The sequence below is a fragment of the Moschus berezovskii genome, chromosome 6 (genome assembly GCF_049115385.1).
Source record: "Moschus berezovskii isolate FMDL1 chromosome 6, NW_MosBer_1.0, whole genome shotgun sequence".
Lineage (NCBI taxonomy): Eukaryota > Metazoa > Chordata > Mammalia > Artiodactyla > Moschidae > Moschus > Moschus berezovskii.
In genome coordinates this window covers 92,092,041-92,117,014 of record NC_142465.1, presented here as the reverse complement: position 1 = coordinate 92,117,014, position 24,974 = coordinate 92,092,041, and the positions used below count along the sequence as shown (strand labels likewise).

The 24,974-nt window shown below is 38.7% G+C and overlaps 1 non-coding gene across 1 annotated transcript; it reads left to right on the top strand.

Moving 5' to 3' along the window:
- The first annotated feature begins 3,424 nt into the window (after positions 1 to 3,424).
- On the top strand, positions 3,425 to 3,497 carry TRNAK-UUU (transfer RNA lysine (anticodon UUU)). Its single transcript has one exon. It is a non-coding gene; the product is annotated as a tRNA-Lys (tRNA).
- The last annotated feature ends 21,477 nt before the right edge of the window (positions 3,498 to 24,974 follow it).

The window sequence follows — 24,974 nt, the reverse complement described above, 5'->3', positions numbered from 1 at the left end:
GTTAAATGCCAAAGAAAGAAAATAACTCATTTGAATCAGTCAGCTATCAAGCTACAGTGTGAAAGCCAGAGGCCTCTGGGGTAGCATTTACAGAGGACCTCACATTCTGAAGCAAGAGGGAAGATGGTACAGAAAATTAGACCTTGGACCTAATTGTGAGATTAATAGAGTTAGAAAGAAGACTGTGTATATGGCAACAATAAAGTCTTCTAGAGTCAAGTCAAGACCCTTAGCGAAGGGCTGAGGCCCTAGAGATGTAGCAGTAAGACAGGGATGTTGAGTGGAAATGTTGCAGGAAGAGGAACCCCTTCCAGGAACCAAGAGTAGGCGGTTGTGTAGCACTTGGAAATGAATTATCCAAGGAGATGCATGTCCTGACAAAGCAAGAGACTTTACTGGGAAGGGGTGCTCAGGAGGAAAGCAGTGGGGTGAGGGAAACTGGAAGAACTCCCTTGCCATGTGGTTTGCAGTTTCAGGTTTTATGGTGATGGGGTTTGTTTCTGGGTCATCTCTAGCCAATCAGTCTGACTCAAGGTCCTTCCTGGTAGTGTTGCACTGCACTGCCAATGAGAAGGATTCTGGGAGGTTGGTAGGACTTAAGGACTGGTGTCTCCTTTTGATCTTTCCTGACTTCTTCTGGTTGGTGATGACTTGTTAATTTCATGCTTCTTACCAGGAAGCGCTCATGCAAACTGTTACTCTTGTGCCTGTCCAGGGTGGGCAGTTTGTCAGTGTTTCTCCTAACAGATGAACTTGAAAATCTCCAACTCTCAGTTTCCCAATTTTCCAGTCGAACTGACCCACCTCCCCATTCCCCATTGCCTGGATACCATGCAAAGTCCTCATCTGAGACGGCAACCTCATAAGATGACACTTGCCCTCCTTGGATCTTCCTTACAACCTTCTATTCTAAAGCAATAACTAAGATTAGGTCTCAGAATGGGCCAGCTGGAAATTATTGTTCATTTTGTGGGAGGAAAAGGGCTTAGTCACCCTCAAACAAAGTCACCCCAAATTAGATCTGGCTAATATATTTTGGCAGAAAGCAAAGTAAATTGTTTTGGAATGGACTTCAAAGTGCTGGAGCTGAGGGACAGAATATAAAGTGGGATAAGTGAGAGTACATTGATTGGGCTTATCCTTCCATGAATCAGGACCTAATATTCTGACAAGTGCGCCTGGAACCATTCTTAATGCATTGTCGGGGTGGTTGGTTCCTTGAAGCTTGTGGAAAAAACAATCTACAATAAATGAATTTGAGATTCTTGGACTGTCTTAGCTGAGGATTGAGAAAGTGATTTAAAAGGCTAATAGGAATGGGTAGAGTGGTGTGGTAGAGTGGTTTATACAAAACTAGAAAACCCATCAGTTGACTGTTTCCCAGGAGGACCCAGAAGATACTCTCTTTACTAAAGAGAAAAGAAATTGACTAGTCATGGTGTCATACTGTTTGTCCTCTGTAGGCTTGGGTTGATGCTGGGTGCCACTTTAGGGCTAGAGTTAAGAAACATATGTATATTTTAAGACAACATATTTCATGAACTCATTTTTTTCTCTTTATTTTTTTATTTTTAAATTATGGAAGTATGATAATGCATTTATAGAAACCTTGGAACATATAGAACAAAGTTACATACAGTTACACTATTTGTTATAACTTTTTTAAGTAGATAAATTAAGATTTTTAGTTGGATTTTCAATATCTCAAAAATTAATAGAATAAATATATAGAAAAGTAGAAGGATATAGTAGACCTGAAAATCACCATGAACCAACTCAATATGATTAACATTTATGCAAACTCAATATGATTAACATTTATGCAATTTTCACACAACAGTAGGATACAAACTCTATTCAGGTTCCCATAGATTATAAACTAGAAGACACTGGAACATATCCAGGGCCATAAAACGAAGTGCACAAATTTCATGGTCTAAAATCATACAGAGTTTGTTCTCTTATCACTGTGGATTAAGTTAGAAATCAATATCAAAAGATATTTGAAAATAACCCTCATATTTTCAAGTGCAGGTGACATTTACCAAGAGAGCTCTTTGACTTTGAAAGCTCTTAGCCATTGAAAGCCTCAATAAAGTTAGGAGACCAAAAAAAAAAAAAAAAAAACCTACAGAGGGCAATTGCAGAGAAGAAGAATTTAAATGAAAAATTAATATAAAAATTGATGCTTTTGGACTGTGGTGTTGGAGAAGACTCTTGAGAGTCCCTTGGACTGCAAGGAGATCCAACCAGTCCATCCTAAAGGAGATCAGTCCTGGGTATTCATTGGAAGGACTGATGTTGAAGCTGAAACTTCAATACTTTGGCCACCTGATGTGAAGAGCTGACTCATTTGAAAAGACCCTGATGCTGGGAAAGACTGAAGGTGGGAGGAGGAGGGGACGGCAAAGGATGAGATGGTTGTATGGCATTACTGACTCAATGGACTTGATTTTCAGTAAACTCCGGGAGTTGGTGATGGACAGAGAGTCCTGGGGTTGCAAAGAGTCAGACATGACTGAGTGACTGAACTGAACTGAACTGAACTGAATATCAAAATGAGGAATTAATAGAAAAGGTACTTAAGAAATTCCATGTATTTGGAAGTTAAATGTCCACTTTTAAATGATGGGTGTATCTGAGAAACCATAACAAGTAAAATAGGTAATGTTTTCACGAACTCAGTTTGACTCTCCCAACTATAGGACTAGGATTCTTTTCTTTGCTCTTACAATATTTACATCTGTATCTACTTTCTTTCATGTTAAGTTCTCAACATTAACGTTAATTTGTTTTAACCCACAGTATACACAAAATAGTCTCTGACTACCAACAAGAATATGATAAATGGTGATAGCTTAATGTGTTTTTGTAGTTCTTAATACCTTTGAATAATTTAGTACTAGTTTTGTTTTCAAATAACATGAAGTAGTTACTCTCTGTGTGGTTATGACACAAAATCAATATGCAGTTAAGTTCATTTGCTTCATTTAGCTTTCTGTTTTTAGAAATTGTTTTTAAAAACTGTTAATAATTATGTAACATTTGTATATGTTTCCTAAGTCAAATCCAAAAAGCAAGATGTAGTTTAAAAAAACCTAACTTTTGTCTCAGAATCCTCCACTCTGTCACCCTCCTGTTTCTGTGGGTGAATTTTGGAAACAATTTTGATTTCTCCTCCCAGTTTTTAAACATAAGAAAAATGTATTTATATTCATCTTTTGCCTTCTTTTGCTAATATGCTTTATACCTTTTTCCTTCCCACCTTACTTAACAAGATACTGAAGATCGTTTCATAGGATGATATAAAGATATTTCTCATAACTTAAAAAAATTAATTTATTTTAATTGGATCTCATAACTGTTCACAACTGCGTATGCCTGCTTTGGGTAGATGTACCATTTATCAACCCCCCAGGGCATTGCCTGAATAGCTCAACTGGTAGAGCATCAGACTTTTAACCTGAGGATCCAGGGTTCAAGTCCCTGTTCAGGCAGCATGGTTCCCTTTGTAGGCTTCCCTGGTAGCTCAGATCTGCCTGCAATGCTCGACACTTGGTTATGATTGCTGAGTTGAGAAGATTCCCTGGAGAAGGGATGGCTATCCACTCCAGTATTTTTGCCTGGAAAATTCCATGGAAAGACGAGCCTGGTTACAGGGCTGCAGTCTAAGGGGTTAGTTGCTTTACTGTGTCTGACTCTGTGACACCATGGACTGTAGCGCACCAGACTCCACTGTCCATAGGGCTGCAGTCTATGGGGTCTCAAAGAGTCAGACATGACTGAGTGACCAACACTTTCACTTTCAGGCACTGCAGCCAGCCCTCAGATGCACTGTTCAGTTCAGTTACTTAGTTGTGTCCGACTCTTTGCAATGCTATGGACTGCAGCACGCAAGGCTTCCCTGTCCATCACCAACTCCAGAAGCTTACTCAAACTCATGTACATTGAGTCTGTGTTGCTATCCAACCATCTCATCCTCTGTCTTCTCTTTCTCCTCCTGCATTCAATCTTTCCCATATCAGGGTCTTTTCAAATGAGACTGCTCTACACATCAGGTGGCTAAAGTATGGGAGTTTCAGCTTGAGTATCAGTCCTCCCGATGAACATTCGGGACTGATTTCCTTTAGGATGGACTGGTTGGATCTCCTTGCAGTCCAAAGGACTCAGAAGTCTTGTCCAACACCACAGTTCAAAAGCATCAATTCTTTGGTGATCAGCTTTCTTTATAGTCCAACTCTCACATCCATACATGACCACTGGACAAACCATAGCCTTGATTAGACTGAACTTTGTTGGCAAAGTAATGTCTCTGCTTTTTAAAATGCTGTCTAGGTTGGTCATAACTTTTCTTCCATGGAGCAAGTGTTCTTTAGTTTCATGGCTGAAATCACCATCTGCAGTGATTTTGGAGCCCCTTCCCCAGCAAAAAAAAGAAAAGTCTGTCACTGTTTCCATTGTTTCCCCATCTATTTGCCATGAAGGGATGGAACTGGATGCTATGATCTTAGTTTACTGAATGTTGAGTTTTAAACCAACTTTTTCACTCTCCTCTTTCACTTTCATCAAGAGGCTCTTGGTTCTTCTTCAGTGTTTCTGCCGTAAGGGTGGTGTCATCTGCATATCTGAGGTTATTGATATTTCTCCTGGCAATCTTGATTCCATCTTGTGCTTCATCTAGTCCAGCATTTCTCATGATGTATTCTGCATACAAGTTAAATAAGCACGGTGATAATATACAGCCTTGACGTACTCCTTTTCCTATTTGGAACCAGTCTGTTGTTCCATGTCCAGTTCTCACTGTTGCTTCCTGACCTGCATACAGGCTTCTCAAGAGGCAGGTCAGGTGGTCTGGTATTCCCATCTCTTTAAGAATTTTCTACAATTTGTTGTGATCCACACAGTCAAAGGCTTTGGCATAGTCAATAAAGCAGAAGTAGACATTTTTCTGGAACTGTCTCACTTTTTTAATGATCCAACAGATGTTGACAGTTTGATCTCTGGTTCCTTTGCCTTTTCTAAATCCAGCTTGAACATCTGGAAATTCACAGTTTACATACTGTTGAAGCCTGGCTTGGAGAATTTTGAGCATTACTTTGCTAGATGGTGAGATGAGTACAACTGTGCAGTAGTTTGAACATTCTTTGGCATTGGCATGAAAACTGACCTTTTCCAGATGTACTGTAGGGTATTCTAAATTCTTGAAGAAACACAGTAATATTTGATGTTTTCCAGACTGCACAAACACCTAGCTTTAAGCAAATTGCTATTTCAACGTTAGATTGTGCCATGTTCCTTTTGATGATGTCATAGCTTTGCAAAGCTGAGTTTTTTGTGGTTGCTGTGATAGAAAACCAATTCACATTGCAATCAATGTGAAATAGAAAATGAAAGAGGTGGAATTCAATCTCTTTTTAAGGTTTGAGAAGTTGTGCTGTAGGTTTTTACACTGTAGGTTTATACATCCTCTTGCTAAATAATTTCAGTTACTTAAAAAAACCCTTTTATTTCAATTGATGTGTGTAATTCCTTTTCAAAATGGCTGATAAGATGTCGGGACATGAATATTTATTAAGTAGTCTGAGCCTATCTACTTAACAAAGATAACTGTTGGATGTTTCTTTTGGTTTAGACATTCTATTAAAAAATTATTGATTCATTAAGGATGTTGTAATAAAGAAAGCTTGGATTTCTGATTTTGGATGTAGAGAGCTTGGAAGTTGATATTCTATTTAACAAGGGAAAAGCTGAACAGACTGAAAAATCAAAAACTCTTTTTGATCTGAAGAGAGATGAGGACAAAGTCAAAGCATTGTCCCTAAGATTGGAGAGAAAGACAGGCAGATATAGGAATCACAGCTTACTGAACTAGAGACCCCTGGATGAGAACTGCCAGTGGAACCAGTACCACCAAGATAAGAAAACTTGAGTGTAACTGATGAATTTCTGGATGCTCAGTGTGGATCGGTATGACAGATAAAAACTCCAGGGGAATCTAGTCATCAAAGCTACTCCCACAACACACACACACTTTTGTGAATTTTATCTCCAGGAACTCAAACGGAGTCTCACAGTAAATAGTGCAGAAAGTCCCCTCGTGCTATTGAAAGGGGAAGGAAAATAAACAATTTTGAAATATGCCTGAGCTCTCTGTTCTTCTTAAGTCCTGGTCTGAAAAAACTGGTTAACCAGAGCCTAACCTGATGGAGCATTAGCATAACCAAACTGACCTGGTAGAAAGGAAACACTCAGCTCTTGTCAGCTATAACCATTGTTTCCCACCTAATGGTGGAAGAGGGAGGACTGAGAAACACTGTGAAGTTCACTCTCTAGAGATACAGGCTCATTATAACACTGAGACCTAATCATAGGTCTGTAGACCACTTCCCCTCTTCCCATACCTTCCCAGTCCCCAAATCTTAGCACCACATTACTAAAAGCATATTTACAGCAACTGCTTTTACCTGATCCATCATGTCCTTCTATCAAGAAAAAGTTACAAGGCATACTAAAAGGCAAAAAACACAATTTGAAGAGCAAGCTGTCTGCCTGTATTGTCAGAACCAGACTTGGCAGGGTTGTTGAAATTATCAGGTTGAGAATTTAAAACAATTGTGATTAAATATGCTAAGGACTGGGCTTCCCTGGTGGCTCAGTGGTAAAGAACCCATTTGCCAATTCAGGAGACACATATTCGATGCCTGGGTTGGGAAGATCACCTGGAAAAGTAAATGACAACCCACTCTAGTATTCTTGCCTGGGAAATCCCAAGGACACAGTCCATGGCGTCACAAAAAAGTTGGACATGACTTAGCAACCAAACAACAAAAACAACAATGTTAAGGGCTCTATGAGTAAAGATGTATAGCAAGCAAAAACAGCTTATCAGTGTAGACAGAATTCCTAAGAAAGAACAGTAAAGAATTGCTGGAAATTGAAACACTGTACAAAAATAATGACTTTGATGAGTTCATTAGTAAACTGTACATAGCTGAAGAAAGAATCCATGAGATTGAAGATGTATCAATAGAAACCTCCAAACCCCAAAAACAAAGACTAAAAAACATAACAAAATATACAAGAACTATGGGACAACTACAGAAGATGAAATGTATACATAATGAGAATAACAGGATGAGAAATAAGAGAGAAAGGAACTGTAGAAATATTTAAAACAAAAACTGATAATTTCCACAAATTATTGTCAGACACCAAACCCAGTTTCAGTGGTCATGTATGGATGTGAGAGTTGGACTATAAAGAAAGCTGAGCACTGAAGAATTGATGCTTTTGAACTGCGGTGTTGGACAAGACTCTTGAGAGTCCCTTGGACTGCAAGGAGATCCAACCAGTTCATCCTAAAGGAGATCAGTCCTGGGTGTTCATTGGAAGGACAGATGCTGAAGCTGAAACTCCAATATTTTTGTCACCAGGTGTGGAGAGCTGACTCATTGGAAAAGATCCTGATACTGGGAAAGATTGAGGGCAGGAGGAGAAGGGGACGACAGAGGATGAGATGATTGGAAATCATCACCAATTCAATGGACATGGGTTTGGGTGAAGTCTTGGAGTTGGTGATGGACAGGGAGGCCTGGTGTGCTGTGGTTCATGGGGTCACAAAGAGTCACACACGACTGAGCGACTGAACTGAACTGAACTGAACTGAAACCCAGATCTAGAAAACTCAGAGAACAACAAACAGGATAAACGCCCAAAAGCTACATAGAGGAATATTATTTTCAAACTAAAGAAAATAAAAGATAAACAGAAAATCCTGAAAGTAACCACAGGGATAAAAAATAGCTATAGAAGAACAAAGACAAGAATTATATCCAAAATTTCCTCAGAAATATGCAAGCAAGAATAGAGCAGAGCAAAATAAAGTACTGAAAGAAAAAAATTGCCAAACTTGAATACTCTGCTCTGCAAAATTATCCTTCAAAAGTGAAGGAGAGATAAAGACTTTCTCATACAAACAAAAACCAAGGGACTGTGTTCCTACCTGTCATACAAGAAGTATTAAAAGAAGTTCTTTAGAGAGAAAGAAAACAATATAGGTTAGAACCTCAGATCTATATAAAGAACTAAACAAGGAATAAATGAAGGTAAAATAAAATTTTTTATTTTTCTTATTCTTATTTGATCTAACAGATAATTTGTTAAAGAAAACAATAGCAATAGTATATTGAAATATGTATAAATATGTATATATCATATATATATATGCTTATGCATAAGTGAAGTTAATAAGAAGCAAATATACAAGGTATGGTAGGAAGGACTTAGAATTATTTTGTTACTATAAAATACACTACCCATGAAATGGTATCAGTTCAGTTCAGTTCAGTCGCTCAGTCGTGTCCAACTCTTTGCGACCCCATGAATCACAGCACACCAGGCCTCCCTGTACATCACCAACTCCTGGAGTTCACTCAAACTCATGTCCATTGAGTCGGTGATGTCATCCAGCCATCTCATTCTCTGTCATCCCCTTCTCCTCCCGCCCACAATCCTTCCCAGCATCAGAGTCTTTTCCAGTGAGTCAACTCATCCCATGAGGTGGCCAAAGTATTGGAGTTTAAGCTTTAGCATCACTCTTTCCAATGAACACCCAGGATTGATCTCCTTTAGAATGGACTGGTTGGATCTCCTTGCAGTCCAAGGGACTCTCAAGATTCTTCTCCAGTACCACAGTTCAAAAGCATCAATTCTTCAGCGATCAGCCTATTCACAGTTCAACTCTCACATCCATACATGACCACGGGAAAAACCATAGCCTTGACTAGACAGACCTTGGTTGGCAAAGTAATGTCTCTGCTTTTTAATATGCTGTCTAGGTTGGTCATAACTTTCCCTTCCAAGGAGTAAGCATCTTTTAATTTCATGGCTGCAATCAGCATCCGCAGTGATTTTGGAGCCCCCAAAAATAAAGTCTGACACTGTTTCCACTGTTTCCCCATCTATTTCCCATGAAGTGATGGGACCAGATGCCATGATCTTTGTTATCTGAATGTTGAGCTTCAAGCCAACATTTTCACTCTTCTCTTTCACTTTCATCAAGAGGCTTTTGAGTTCCTCTTCACTTTCTGCCATAAGGGTGGTGTCATCTGCATATCTGAGGTTATTGGTATTTCTCCCAGCAATCTTGATTCCAGCTTGTGCTTCTTCCAGCCCAGCGTTCCTCATGATGTACTCTGCATATAAGTTAAATAAGCAAGGTGACAATATACAACCTTGACGTACACCTTTTCCTATTTGGAACCAGTCTGTTGTTCCATGTCCAGTTCTAACTGTTGTTTCCTGACCTGCATACAGGTTTCTCAAGGGGCAGGTCAGGTGGTCTGGTATTCCCAACTCTTTCAGAATTTTCCACAGTTTATTGTGATCCACACAGTCAAAGGCTTTGGCATAGTCAATGAAGCAGAAATAGATGTTTTTCTGGACTCTCTTGCTTTGTCCATGATCCAGCGGATGATGCCAATTTGATCTCTGGTGCCTCTGCCTTTTCTAAAACCTGCTTGAACATCTGGAAGTTCACGGTTCACATATTGCTGAAACCTGGCTTGGAGAATTTTGAGCATGACTTTACTAGCATGTGAGTTGAGTGCAATTGTGCAGTAGTTTGAACATTCTTTGGCATTGCCTTTCTTTGGGATTGGAATGAAGACTGACCTTTCCAGCCCTGTGGCCACTGCTGAGTTTTCCAAATCTGCTGGCATATTGAGTGCATCACTTTCACAGCATCATCTTTCAGGATTTGAAATAGCTCAATTGGAATTCCATTACTTCCACTAGCTTTGTTCATTTTGATGCTTTCTAAGGCTCTAGGTGCAGATGCGAGAGATGCGGGCTCTGGCGCAACCAACTGGGCGTGCAGAAGCATGGCCGAGGACAGGGGTGGCGGCCAATAGGAGCCACTCCACGTCAAGAGGCGGTGGCTGCGTGGGTGCAGGAGGGCCGAGAGGCACTACCCCACGTACAAGGTCAGAGGGGCGGCCTTGAGGAGATACCCCTTGTCCAAGGTAAGGTGCAGTGGCTGTGCTTTGCTGGAGCAGTTGTGAAGAGATATCCCACGATCAAGATAAGAGAAACCCAAAAAAGACGGTAGGTATTGCGAGGGGGCATCAGAGGGCAGACACACTGAAATCATAATCAGAGAAACCTAGTTGATCTGATCACATGGACCACAGCTGAATGTGGTCCACTGGAGAAGGGAATGGCAAACCACTTCAGTATACTTGCCTTGAGAACCCCATGAACAGTATGAAAAGGCACAATGATAGGATACTGAACGAGGAATTCCCCAGGTTGGTAGGTGCCCAGTATGCTACTGGAGATCAGTGGAGAAATAACTCCAGGAAGAATGACGAGATGGAGCCAAAGCAAAACCAATACCCAGCTGTGGATGTGACTTGTGATAGAAACAAGGTCCGGTGCTGTAAAGAACAATATTGCATAGGAACCTGGAATGTTAGGTCCATGAATCAAGGCAAATTGGAAGTGGTCAAACAGGAGATGGCAAGAGTGAATGTAGACATTCTAGGAATCAGTGAACTGAAATGGACTGGAATGGGTGAATTTAACTCGGATGACCATTATATCTACTACTGTGGGCAGGAATCCCTTAGAAGAAATGGAGTAGCCATCATGGTCAACAAAAGAGTCCAAAATGCAGTACTCGGATGCAATCTTAAAAATGACAGAATGATTTCTGTTCATTTCCAAGGCAAACCATTCAATATTATAGTAATCCAAGCCTATGCCCCAACCAGTAACACTGAAGAAGCCGAAGTCGAATGGTTCTATGAAGACCTACAAGACCTTTTAGAACTAACACCCCCAAAAGATGTCCTTTTCATTGTAGGGGACTGGAATGCAAAAGTAGGAAGTCAAGAAACACCTGGAGTAACAGGCAAATTTGGCCTTGGAGCATGGAATGAAGCAGGGCAAAAGTTAATAGAGTGTTGTCAAGAGAATGCACTGGTCATAGCAAACACCCTCTTCCAACAACACAAGAGAAGACTCTACACATGGACATCACCAGATGGTCAACACCGAAATCAGATTGATTATATTCTTTGCAGCCAAAGATGGAGAAGCTCTATACAGTTAGCAAAAACAAGACCAGGAGCTGACTGTGTCTCAGATCATGAACTCCTTAATGCCAAATTCATACTTGAATTGAAGAAAGTAGGGAAAACCACTAGATCATTCAGGTATGACCTAAATCAAATGCCTTATGATTATACAGTGGAAGTGAGAAATAGATTTAAGGGACTAGATCTGATAGACAGCGTGCCTGATGAACTATGGACGGAGGTTCGTGATATTGTACAGGAGACAGGGACCAAGACCATCCCCATGGAAAAGAAATGCAAAAAAGCAAATGGCTGTCTGAGGAGGCCTTACAATTAGCTGTGAAAAGAAGAGAAGCGAAAAGCAAAGGAGATAAGGAAAGATATAAGCATCTGAATGCAGAGTTCCAAAGAATAGCAAGGAGAGATAAGAAAGCCTTTCTCAGCGATCAATGCAAAGAAATAGAGGAAAACAACAGAATAGGAAAAACAAGAGATCTCTTCAAGAAAATTAGAGTTTCCAAGAGAACATTTCATGCAAAGATGGGCTCAATAAAGAACAGAAATGGTATGGACCTAACAGAAGCAGAAGATATTACGAAGAGGTGGCAAGAATACACAGAAGAACTGTACAAAAACGATCTTCACGACCAAGATAATCATGAAATGGTATAGTGTTAATTAAAAATAGACTTGGACTAGTTGCAAAAGTGTGTTGCAAACTTCAGGGAATGTATGTAGAAAAGGAAAGAAAGTGAAATAGTATGAAATGCTAATTAAAACCACAAAGGCAGAAAAAGAGTAGAAGACAAAAATAAGAACAAAGATTAAACAAATATAAAACAACAAATGTGGTAGCTATTAATCCAATAATATCAATAATCACTTGAATATCCATGGTAAATGCACCAATACAAAAAGAAATATTGTCAGAGTGCATCACACAAAACTAAGAACCAACTATATGTTGTCTATAAGAAATCTGCTTTAAATACAATGTCACATGTATATTAAAAATAAATGAATATAGAAAAATGCATCGTGCTAACACTAAGCAAAAGAAAACAGATGGTCTATATTAATTTCAGAAAAAGCACTCTTAAAAGCAAAGAAAGATATCAAGGATGAAAAAATGAATACATAATAACAATGTGTCAGTTCTTCAAGAAGTTATAACAATATATGTATGTGACTAACAGTAGAACATTAATCTATATGAGGCAGAAACTGGTAGCCCTGAAAGGAGAAGTAATGAAGCCACTATCATTGCTGTAGATTTCAACATCCCTTTATCAGAAACGTACTGATCCAACAGGCAGAAAATCAGTAAGGACACACCATCAATCAGCTGGATATAATTGACGTCTATAGACTACCTCATCTAAAACAGAAGAAAACACATTCTTCTCCAGCTCATATGAAACATTCATCAAGACAGACCACATATGGGGCCATAAAACACATCTTGAAAAACTTAAATGAATAGAAATTATACAAGATCTGCCCTCAGATCACAATGGATTAAACTAGAAATCTGACTAAAAAAATCACCAAATATGTGGAGTTTAAGCAACCCCCATCACACAAGACAAAGGAAAAAGCTCAAGAGAAATTATTAAATTTATTTATGATTAATATTACTTTGAAAGTGAAATGAAAATATGAGTTGTCAAAATGTGTGGGATGTAGTAGAAGCAGCGTTTTGGAAACATATAGCACTGAATGCATATATTAGTGAAAGAAGAAAGGTCTAAGTTCAATCATTCAAGTTTCCACATTAGGAGACTAGAAAAGGAAGAGTAAATTAAATCCAAATAAAACCAGTGAAAAGAAATAATAAAAATTAGAGCAGAAATCAATGAAATTGAAAGTGGGAAATCAATAGAGAAGAACAGTGCAACCAAAGCTGTTTCTTTGAAAAGATTAATAAAACTGATTATCTTTTAGCCAGGCTAAAAGACTTGGTGACTGAACAACAGAAGCAAGAAGAAACAAAAAGAGGGCACAGGTTGCTATCTTTAGAAATGAAAGAATAGACATCACTGTAGATCCATGGCCCTTAAAAGAATAAGAAAGGAACATTATGATGAATTCTATGCTCACAACTTGGATCACCTAGATGAAATGGAGCTATTCCTTGAAAGATGCAATTTGCCAAACCTCGCACATGAAGGGCTTCCCTTGTGGCTCAGCTGGTAAATAATCTGTCTGCAATGCGGGAGACCTGGGTTTGATCCCTGGGTTGGGAAGATCTCCTGGAGAAGGGAAAGGCTACTGAGTCCAGTATTCTGGCCTAGAGAATTTGATGAACTCTGTAGTCCACGGGGTCACAAAGAGTCGGACACAGCTAAGCGACTTTCAATTTCACTTTCACACATGAAGGAATAAACAATGTGAGTAGGTTGACATCTAGTAAACAAATTGAATCAATAGGCAATAACCTTACAAAACAGCGTCAAAAGTGTTCACTAATGAATTTTGCTAAATATTTAAGGAATATTGAAATTCTCTACAATTTCTTTCAGAGAATGGAAACAAAAGGAATACCTACTAATTCATTCTATGAGGTCACTTTTTAGTACCCAAATTTCAAAACCAGACAAAGACATTGCAAGAAAATAAAATTACAAAGCAGTATCTCTCATAAACATAGATGTAAAAATCTTCAACAAAATACTAGCAAATTAAATCCAACACCATATAAAAAGAACTATACTCCACGCTCAAATGGGATTTATCCCAGGTATGTAAGGCTAATTCAGCATTGTTATATCAATTAATGTAATCCATCACATCAATGGTCTACAAAAGAAAAATCACATGATTACATCATAGATGAAAAAGAAAAGAAAAGAAAAAAACCAAACCAATGCATTTGATGAAATCCAACACTCTTTCTTGTTAAAAACTCCCAGTAAACTAGGACTAGAGGGGAATATCCTCAACTTGTGACAAAAAATATTTACCAGAAAACATCATACTTAATGGTGAGAAGTTTGAAGCTTTCCCACTAAGATCACAGGCAAGGCAAGGATGACTCCTCTCAACACTTCTTTTCAACATTATACTGGAAGGTCTTGCTAATGTAATAAGACAGGAAAAGGAAATAAAAGATATAAGCCTGGACGAGAAGAAGTAAAATTCTCTCTGTTGGCAGATGACATGATAATCTGTGAAAACCCTAGTGAATTGACCAAAATACAAAAATAAAAGGAAAACCAAACTTCTGAATCTAATAAGCATTTTTAGCAAGATTGCAGGAAATGAAGTTAAAGCACGAAAGTCACTTTCCTATATAACAGCAATAATCAAGTGAAATTTAAAATGAAAACACAATACAATTTGGATTAACACCCCTTCAAAATGAAATACTTAGATATAGATCTAAATATATACAAGATATATGTGAGAGACCTACAAAATTTGATGAGTGATATCAAAGATAATTAAATGGAAAGATATTCCATGGGAAGAAACAACACTGTCAGGATTTCAGTTTATCTCAACTTAATTTATAGATTCAAAGTAATTCCAGTAAAAATCTAGCAAGTAATTTTGTGAATATTGAAAAATGGATCATAAAGTTTGTATGTGAAGGCAAAGGATCCAGAATAGCCAACTTGATATTGGAAGAGAACAAAATTGAAGGACTTAAAACTATTCAACTTCAAGACTTACTGCAAATCTGAAGTATTCATGACTGTGTTATTGGTAAAAGAATCAATGTAATAGAATTAAGGACCCAGAAATAGACCCCCATGAATGTAGTCAATTGATCTTTGACAAAGAAGCAAAGACAATACTATAGAGCAAAGAGAGTCTTTAAAACTGGTGATGAAACAACTGAACATCCACATGGAAAAATTAAATCTTGACACAGACCTTACACTCTTCACAAAAATGAACTCAGAATGGATTACAAACTTAAAGTGTAAGGTGAAAAACTGTAAAATTCCCAGAATACAACATAGGATCAAACCTAGATGCTTTTGGATATGGTGATGACTTTTTTGATACAATATAAAATGCATGATTCATGAAAGATATAATTGATAAGCTCAACTTTATTAGAATTAAAAACTGCTCCACAATAGACAACACTTGGAGAATGATAAGGCAAGCCACAGACTGGGAGAAAACATCTCCAAAGGACAGGCAGGGGGACTAGTTAGGAGTCAGTAGAAATTGCTTCAGGCTAAAATGAGAAGAAATTGAGTGAGATAAAAGGGCACATTTAAAAATAATGCAAAAGAATTTTTAAAAATTAAGACTTGACGTCAGATTGACTGGAGAAGATGGATGAACTGTTAGAGATTTCTAGAATGAGAGAAGGAGTGTGGTGTGAACAGAAAGAAAATAGGATAACATGAGAAACTCTAATGTGACTTCCAGTCTGCACTTGGAGATCAATCTTAACATGTAAATGCCCCTCAGAGGGTTGTTAAGTGAATATGTTTACACTAAGATGGAAGTGATTTCTATCAGCACTTTGCTTATGAACAGGATTGGATTTGGGGAAGGGCAAGGTGGATCAGATATGCAGATGACACCACCCTTATGGCAGAAAGTGAAGAGGAACTCAAAAGCCTCTTGATGAAAGTGAAAGAGGAGAGTGAAAAGGTTGGCTTGAAGCTGAACATTCAGAAAACAAAGATCATGGCATCTGGTAACATCACTTCATGGGAAATAGATGGGAAAACAGTGTCAGACTTTATTTTGGGGGGCTCCAAAATCACTGCGGATGCTGATTGCAGCCATGAAATTAAAAGATGCTTACTCCTTGGAAGGAAAGTTGTGACCAACCTAGACAGCATATTAAAAAGCAGAGACATTACTTTGCCAACCAAGGTCCATCTAGTCAAGGCTATGTTTTTTCCCGTGGTCATGTATGGATGTGAGAGTTAGACTGTGAAGAAAACTGATCGCCAAAGAATTGATGCTTTTGAACTGTGGTGCTGGAGAAGACTCTTGAGAGTCCCTTGGACTGCAAGGAGATCCAACCAGTCCATTCTAAAGGAAATCAATCCTGGGTGTTCACTGGAAGGACTGATGCTAAAGCTGAAACTCCAATACTTTCGCCACCTCATGCGACGAGTTGACTCACTGGAAAAGACTGATGCTGGGAGGGATTAGGGGCGGGAGGAGAAGGGGACGACAGAGAATGAGTTGGCTGGATGGCATCACCGACTCGATGGACATGAGTTGAGTGAAGTCCGGGAGTTGGTGATGGGCAGGGAAGCCTGGCGTGCTGTGATTCATGTGGTTGCAAAGAGTTGGACACGACTGAACGACTGAACTGAACTGAACTGAAGGTGGATCAGAGAGAGCAGGAGAAGGGCAGTGGACATGTGTGTGAGGGGAGGTGCAGAGTAGAGAAAAGATCATGACGGGAGACTGGAGGCAGATAGGTCAAGTTCACATTTCCGGTTTAAGTAACTTTGTATGAATAGCGTATATAATGAGGGACTACACTTCATCTCAGAGAAGGCAATGGCAAGCCACTCCAGTACTCTTGCCTAGAAAATCCCATGGATGGAGGAGCCTGGTAGGCTGCAGTCTGTGGGGTCACTAATGGTCGGACACGACCGAGCGACTTCACTTTCACTTTTCAGTTTCACACATTGGAGAAGGAAATGGCAACCCACTCCAGTGTTCTTGCCTGGAGAATCCCAGGGATGGGGGAGCCTGGTGGGCTGCCGTCTATGGGGTCACACAGAGTTGGACATGACTGAAGTGACTTCGCAGCAGCAGCAACACACTTCATTTATTTTTGTTGTCTGCAAACACTTACAGGAGTCATTTTGTTGGCAAGTGGCAGAAATCCAGAGCATGTAAAAGTGGAAGTCGGAGTCTATTTCTAGCTCAAGCCCAAGAGATCTGGCTGATGAAATGGTGTCATTGGGGCAATGCCATTTCCATCTCTGGCTTTGCATTTTTGCAGGTTGACTTCGCTGTCACACAGGCCTGTGCATGCATTGGTAGAGATGGTACTTGTTAGTTTTAAGATTCAGTCCAGTTCAGTCGCTCAGTCGTGTATGACTCTTTGTGACCCCGTGAATCTCAGCACGCCAGGCATCCCTGTCCATCACCAACTCCTGGAGTTCCCTCAAACTCATGTCCATCGAGTCGGTGATGCCATCCAGCCAACTCATTCTCTGTCGTCCCCTTCTCCTCTCGCCCCCAATCCCTCCCAGCATCAGAGTCTTTTCCAGTGAGTCAACTCATCGCATGAGGTGGCCAAAGTATTGTAGTTTCAGCTTTAGCATCAGTCCTTCCAATGAACACCCAGGACTGATTTCCTTTAGAATGGACTGGTTGGATCTCCTTGCAGTCCAAGGGACTCTCAAGAGTCTTCTCCAGCACCACAGTTCAAAAGCATCAATTCTTTGGCACTCAGCTTTCTTCACAGTCCAGGTCTCCTTACTTATTTCCTTAGTACCTTTTACTTCAGGGGAAGAGAGAAAGAGAGAGAACCTTGTTGTTTGCTGGTGTTGTTGTTGTTCAGTCACTAAGTCACATCCGACTCTTTGTGACCCCATGGACTGCAGCATGCCAGGCTTCCCTGTCCTCCTCTATCTCCCAGAGTTTGCTCAAACTCATGTTCATTGAGTCAATGATGCCATCCAATTATTTTGTCCTCTGTCACCCCCTTCTCTCCTCCTCCTCAATCTTTCCTAGCGTCAGGGTCTTTTCCAGTGAGTCAGCTCTATGCAACAGGTGGCTAAAGTATTGGAGCTTCAGCTTCAGTATCAGTCCTTCCCATGAGTAGTAAGGGTTGACTTCCTTTAGGATTGATCTCTGTGCTGTCCAGGGAACTCTTAAGAGTCTTCTCTAGCACCACAGTTTGAAAGCATCAATTCTTTGGTGATCAGCTTTCTTTATGGTCCAGCTCTCACATCCATACGTGACTATTGGAAAAACCATAGCTTTGACTATACAGACCTTTTTAGTTCTAGTAAAGTCCCTTGGAATGGCATTGCTATGTCATGTGCCCAGCATTGCACCAATCAGGCAAACAGGATGGTACACTATAGTCCCTCCTGAAACTGAGCAGGGAGCCTGACTCCAAGCCCATAGACTGAAAATGAAAACACTTCAAGGTTTCCACTTGGTATAACAATTTTCATAGTGAAAACTTAGTAATTAAAAATGAAATGTGGAGTATTCATTACTTTCAAAAATGTAGCTTCTTATATGTAGATAGTATTATGAATATTCAGGTTCCTTTTCTCATCCTAAAAGAAGACCTTAGAGACTGTCATAGTTTTGTATCTTAAATTCAAAACCTTTCAGATTTTCCAAAGGACATTTGAGTTTGCTGATAAAATAAATTAGCTAAACTCTATATTGAAGAAATAAAATCTGTTTGTTATTTCATACAAGACATGTTGCCAGCAGCTGTGGTGAGATGTGATGTGATCTTCTCAATGAACAATCTAAGAGCCACTGAGTAAGCTAAAATAATAGAATCTGCTTGTCTGGAGTGAGTGTGTTGACAAAGAAACAAAAGGGAACTGTAGGGTAAACACAGGGCAAGATTATACAAAGAGAGTTGTTAAAAATAATACAAACACTGCACAAGAAAAGAACTCCTGCAACATAGCAGACAACGTTAAGTGCTTTTCCAATTAAATCTTTGGTTTTCCATATGGAGACACTAAACCTGGTTTTCATTGTTTAAAATCAATTCCAAAAGACTGTCCTTAAATCACCTTGAAAGTGTTTCTGAAAGTTAATTCAAAATTCTTTCAAGTTAGCTCCCAAGTTCAGACCCATCCATTGGCTTCCATGAGCAACCACAAGCCCTTCCTTGAAACAGCATAATGATCAGTATTATTGTATTTTCCAAAGTAGTTTATCCGTTTTAGAAATGGTCAAACTTTCTACTTGATAAATCTTACAGAGAAGCTTCTTCGCCAGGACTGGCAACACAGAAAGCTACTAGGGTGCATCACTGCTGTGTGTGTTTTCCAATCATGTTAGACAGTGGTGCAAAGAAAACACGTGTGCTTCCTTTTTTTTTTTTTTGTCTAGTCTGGAACTAGTGCATGTTAACTTTCTGCTATTGTTCAATTTAAGTAGAGGTTTATTTTGTTATCACCATCTGTTTTACCTAGGATATGTAAGGTATATAAATATAGGAGGTAGTCTGTGTTCTTACAGGAAATAAATTTATCTTAAAACAGTTAAGACGTTGTCTTCTAATCTTTAGTGTTTCTGTAATTGTATCATGGAAATAAGATAGGCATACAGTGGTGGATGATTTTTAATTTCCTGAGGGAGTATTTCTCATGATGCCAAGGAGAATGAAGGCATGGGGTTTTTTAAAAGCAAAATTTTTTGAATAGTTTTTTCTTTTTCATGTTTCAGTGTTTAAAAACCAGAGCTCTGTTGACTAGGTAATTAGTACAAAGGCATCGATTTTAAGTCTGAATGCTAGTCCAACAAACGAGATGGCAAGTAAGGATTATCCTTACTTCTTGTTTCAAATGATCTCGATGATAAGCTCTCCTGCCTGCATGTACACATATACATATGTATTTATATTAGCCCTTTGTCCACAGGACATTTGAATTTACTTTGCCTCTTATATGTCTCTCCCCACTCCTTTGATTTCTAACCAGAATCCTTTTTCCTTTTTATCCCACCTATTTCCTTTATTTTGGATCTCCAGAAATGTGTTAGAATTTACTTCTTACGTTACATTTTTTAATTTGATGATAGAGACAGTTAAAAGTACTGTTTGAGAGAAGGAATAGCCAGTTACCAGTTACAGGTGTGCTGCTAATTGACCTTGTAGCCTTGGTCGATTTGCCTAATATCTTTTTTTTTAATTAGATTTTTAAAAATTATTTATTTTTGGCTGCACTGGAGATTCTTTGTTGCAAGCAGGCTTTTTCTAGTTGCAGTGAGCTGGGGCTGCTCTTCATTGCAGTGTATAGGCTTCTCAATGCAGTCTCTTGCTACCGAGCACCAACTCTAGGCATGTGGGCTTGAGTAGTTGCAGTGCATGGGCTCAGTAATTGTGACTTGAGGGCTTAGTTGTCCCGTGGCATGTGGAATCTTCCTGGACCAGGGATTGAACCTGTGTCCCCGGCATTGGCAGGCAGATTCTTAACCATTGGACCACTAGGGAAGTCCTGCCTAATATCTTTTAACCTTAGTTTCCTAAGGTATAAAATGGGGATTATGAATTACACTTCTTCAATCATTGGGTTAGGGGTATTGCATGGAAAGAAAGCAGGAGTAAGCATTTAGAAGACTCTAAAGCATTTTGTAAACATTGGGTGGCTGCTTTCTTATGGTGGTAACTATAAACTGTCCCACGGGCTTCTCAGGTGGCTCAGATGGTAAAGAATCTGTCTCCAATGCAAGAAGACCTGAGTTCGATCCCTTGGTTAGGAAGATCCCCTGGAGAAGGGAATGGCTACCCACTCCAGTATTCTTGGGGCTTTCCTGATGACTCAGATGGTAAAGAACCTGCCTGCCATGTAGGAGACCTGGGTTCGCTCCCAGAGCCTATTCAAAAAACTGTTGGGACAACTGTCTTCAGCTTGAAAAACAGAGAAGAATGAATGGCAAGCAGTTAATCGTTCAATGGTAGGATTTTCTAAATTTCAGATTACTGCCTGCTAGGGCTGAAAAATTAAATAATTATTTGCTACCAACATTTAAAAAATAGAATGCAATACTCAATTCTGAGAGCCCTACAGCTAGCATTTCTGGTAGCAGGAAGCATGGGTTTTACCATTGTCAATCTTAGTCGTTTTAGGGAAAGCATTTTCCCACTCAGGGAAAACAAAATGATGAGTCTTAACAACTGATCTATCTACTAGCCAGGGGTTCACAACACAGAACCCTATGGGATGACTGCAGTGGTTGAAAATACAGATTCCTGGGTTCACTTCACCTCTGGAGAGGCTCTACCATTGGGTAAAGGAATAGGGGTTGAAGCATCTAAATCAGTAGCCGCTTCAGTGATTCCAACATATAGCCAGGACTGGTGACCACTGAAAGGCCCCTGCAGCACTACACATCATGTAAGAAGTAAGTGGGGAAAATAATCCTTTAGATCAGCATCAGCAAAGTTTTTTCTGCAAAGCACCAGGTAGTTAATTTTTTGGGCTTTTTGACTCCTGGACTGTGCTGCTGTGGCTCAGACTCAGATAAACCAATGAATGGGCATGGCTGTATTTCAGTACAGCTTCATTAAATTTTAATTTCTCATCAAAAATAGAATAAAATAGAAATAATAGACTATGTTAGGAAATATCAGAGTTTATATCTCATAAGTATCCGTAACTAAGGATAAGTATTGTTTTATGAAAGTTTTGTCAGTGTGTGTGTGTGTGTAAATTCAATTACTTGTCTCCATCCTCACCAGCAGCATCATTTCCCTGTGTGTCCTGAGGAGTCTCCCCATTACTACACAACACAATGTTATATTCCCCATGTTAAAACAAACTCTAAACCTCTGTGAATTTTACATTCTTCCAACAGCTACATCATCTTTACTCTGATTGATAGCAACACTCCCACCCTCATGTACATGATTATTTCTTCCTTGACCAACAAATAGTTTAGTAGGGCATACTTAAAGATTTCTTAGCAAATATTGCTTGGATTATTGACTTTTTAATTGTATTGTAATTGGAGTTATTTGAGTCTTGCTATAATTATGGTCTGAAACCTGGTCAACTTTTGTAAATGTACCATTGGTGCCTAAAAAGAAGGTGTACCTCTAGTTGTTGGGTTAGTAGTCCATCTGTGTGTGCGTGTGCTTGTCTGATTCTTTACAGTCTTTTGGACTGTAGCCTGACAGGCTCCTCTGTCCATGGGATTTTCCAGGAAAGAATACTGGAGCAGGTTGCCATTTCCTCCTCCAGGGAATCTTCTCAACCCAAGAATTGAACCTGTGTCTCCTGAGTCTCGTGCCATTGGCAGGCAGATTCTTTACCACTGAGCCACTGGGGAAGTCCTTATCTATGTCCATTATATTAAGCTGGTTAGTTTTATTGTTGGAATCCTATATAATCTTACATATTTTTTGCCCTGTTTGATCTATCAAGTCCTGGGAAAGAAGTGATGAAATGTCCTACTATAAAGATAGATTTTTATATTTTTTCCTTCTAGTTTTGTCAATTTTGGCTTTATATTTTGAGGGTCTATTTAACATTGTTTTAGGCATATCAAACACTTTATTATAAAACACAACTTTTATAATTTATTCCTTAAAGACAGACTAAATATTAATGCAGCTATACTACTCGCTTTATTATTATTTTCCAGTTATCTTTTAATATCACTTGATTTGAAACCTTTTTGTGTCCTTATGTTTTTTCCATTCTAACACTGCTTTATTGAAAGAGGTATATGCGGTAAAATGAGGTAAGACTCAAAAGTTTGATAACTTTTAACTTCCATATGTACCCATATAACCCTACCTAGATCAAGATATAGAACATTTGTTCCATTACTCCCCTTGTTAAATAATTGCTGCTTTTTGACTTTTATCACCATAGTTTTGTATAAAACAGTCAATTGTCATTTAAGAAAATTTCAGGAAGAAACAAATAAACAGATCTTTTATTTACACATTTATTTACCACTTTTGGTGTTCTTCATTCCTTTATATAGATTCGACTTTACATCCAGCATTATTTCCCTTCAGCCTGAAGAACTCTTTTAATACAGGTCTTCTACAATGAACTTTCTCAGTTTTCTTTTATCTGAGAATGTTTTTATTTATCTTCACTTAAAAAATATGTAATATGTTTTTGAAGGATTTAAAAAACATTTAGAGTATAAATAAGGAATGTAGTTTTTTTCTTAAACATTGTCTTTAACTCCATTTTGTCAACTCTCTATTTCCCGATTAAATATTGAATCCTATAACATCAGGACTAGATTCCAGATTCCATAATTTGGTCATTAAAACTGTCTCATATTTGGTATTCAAGACCAATCCCTATTCATTTTTTTAAAAAAGACATCATATTTTAAAAGAAAGTTTTTAGATTTTATATTAAAATTAAGAGGATGCTTCAGAGATTTCCCATATACTTTCTGCCGCCACATAAACAGACTTTCCCATTATCAACATCACACACAAGAATGGTATACTTTTTTTTGTTTTAAACCAAGGATGAACTTACATTCAGTTCAGTTCAGTTCAGTCGCTCAGTCGTGTCCGACTCTCCGCGACCCCATGAATCACAGCACGCCAGGCCTCCCTGCCCATCACCAGCTCCCGGAGCTCACAAATACCCAATGTATTCAACCTCAGTCTTGTACATTCAGTGAATCTGAACAAACACGCAGTGAAAGATCCCCGTCATTATGGGGTCATATGGAACATTTTCACAGCCCTTAAAATCCTCTGTGCACTGACTAGTCATCCCTTCCCTCTTCTCCAGCCCCTCAGAACCACTGATCTTTTTATTATTTGGTTTTCTCTTTTCCAGAATGCCTTATAGTTGGAATCATACACTATTAGTCACCCACATTTTTAAGGGTATTTTGTGATAATTCTGAACTGACCATTTTCCTTTAATGCTTTAAAGATGGCGTCCCATTGTCTTCAGGCTTCCCCCTTTTCATATGAAAAGTTAGTGAAATGCTTATTGTTCTGTGATATGTAGTATGTCACTTCCCTCCAGTTTTCTTTCAAAATGTTCACTTTATCTTTCTTTGTATTACTTGACATTATTTTGTATTTTGATTTATTATCTTTTTTATCTACTAGAATCTAACCTCCATGAAAAAAGAGAGTCTGTGAATTTGTGCACTTTTCTATCTTCCTTGCCTAGAAAAGAGTAAGGATATAATGAGTATTCAATTAATGTATCCTAATTAAATGAAGGAATGAGTGCTAGTCATTGCCTCTGGGTGTCTGCTTCCTTTATTGTACACTTGGAAAGCTAAGACGAGAAACTCAACTCACTGATTTCAACCAAAAACTCTTTCATAGAACACATTTATGGAAATAATAGATTTAATTTCTACCTCTCTCTCACACATACACACTTACACACACACAAATACACACACAGGGATGGGAACAGAGTAAAGAACTTTAAATAACAGAAGTAATTTAAAAGATAAATTGACATTTGAAGATTCTATCCTTAAAATATTTTTAAATCCTTAAGGGATAATGGAAAAGAAAAAAAAAAGAAATTCTTTAAAAGTTGAAGTTTTACTGGCCACATCCCCCTAAGAATTCCCTGCCTTACCCCTTCTTACTGATCCCCCTCCTCCCCTCCACTCTTCTCAGTGCTCTCACCCATGTTTTCTTCCCTCCAAGCTGCCTATCAACCAGAGTTCTAGCACCCTGATAGGTAACAGATTCTTCACCTCCTTGCAGATATAAGCAGTTCTCATTTACTTGTGAGATTCACTGGATCTGTTCAACTCCAGGATAACACAGATTAGAATATATTTGCTTATTTGGACAACAAAATAATTATTATTTTTTTTCATCAAAAAATCATTTTGACTTATTTCAAGAATTTGGGGGATACAATTGATTTTTCCACTTAACTATGGAACCAAAAATGAGACCTATCTGCTGATAATTCTTAGAAGTGAATTAGTAATTGCAACCTGGGGGGAAATATTCCCTTGGTTAACTGCTAGCATTGACTGTTCTCTCATTAGATTAAAGGGGAATATTAAAGTCTAAAAGGACTTCCTCAGTACCAAAGAGCAGCATTTAAAGCCTTTGCCAGCTTTAAGACAGAAGCATCCTATTGAACACAGACTCATTGGCTTCTCAGTTCAGAATGTCAGCTTTTATTTTCTTTATTCAATAATCCAAAAATATAATTCCCCTTCCTCTCCACTTCCTAAAACATACATTTAGATGATTATTGTGTATCTATGTATGAATGGGCCCTG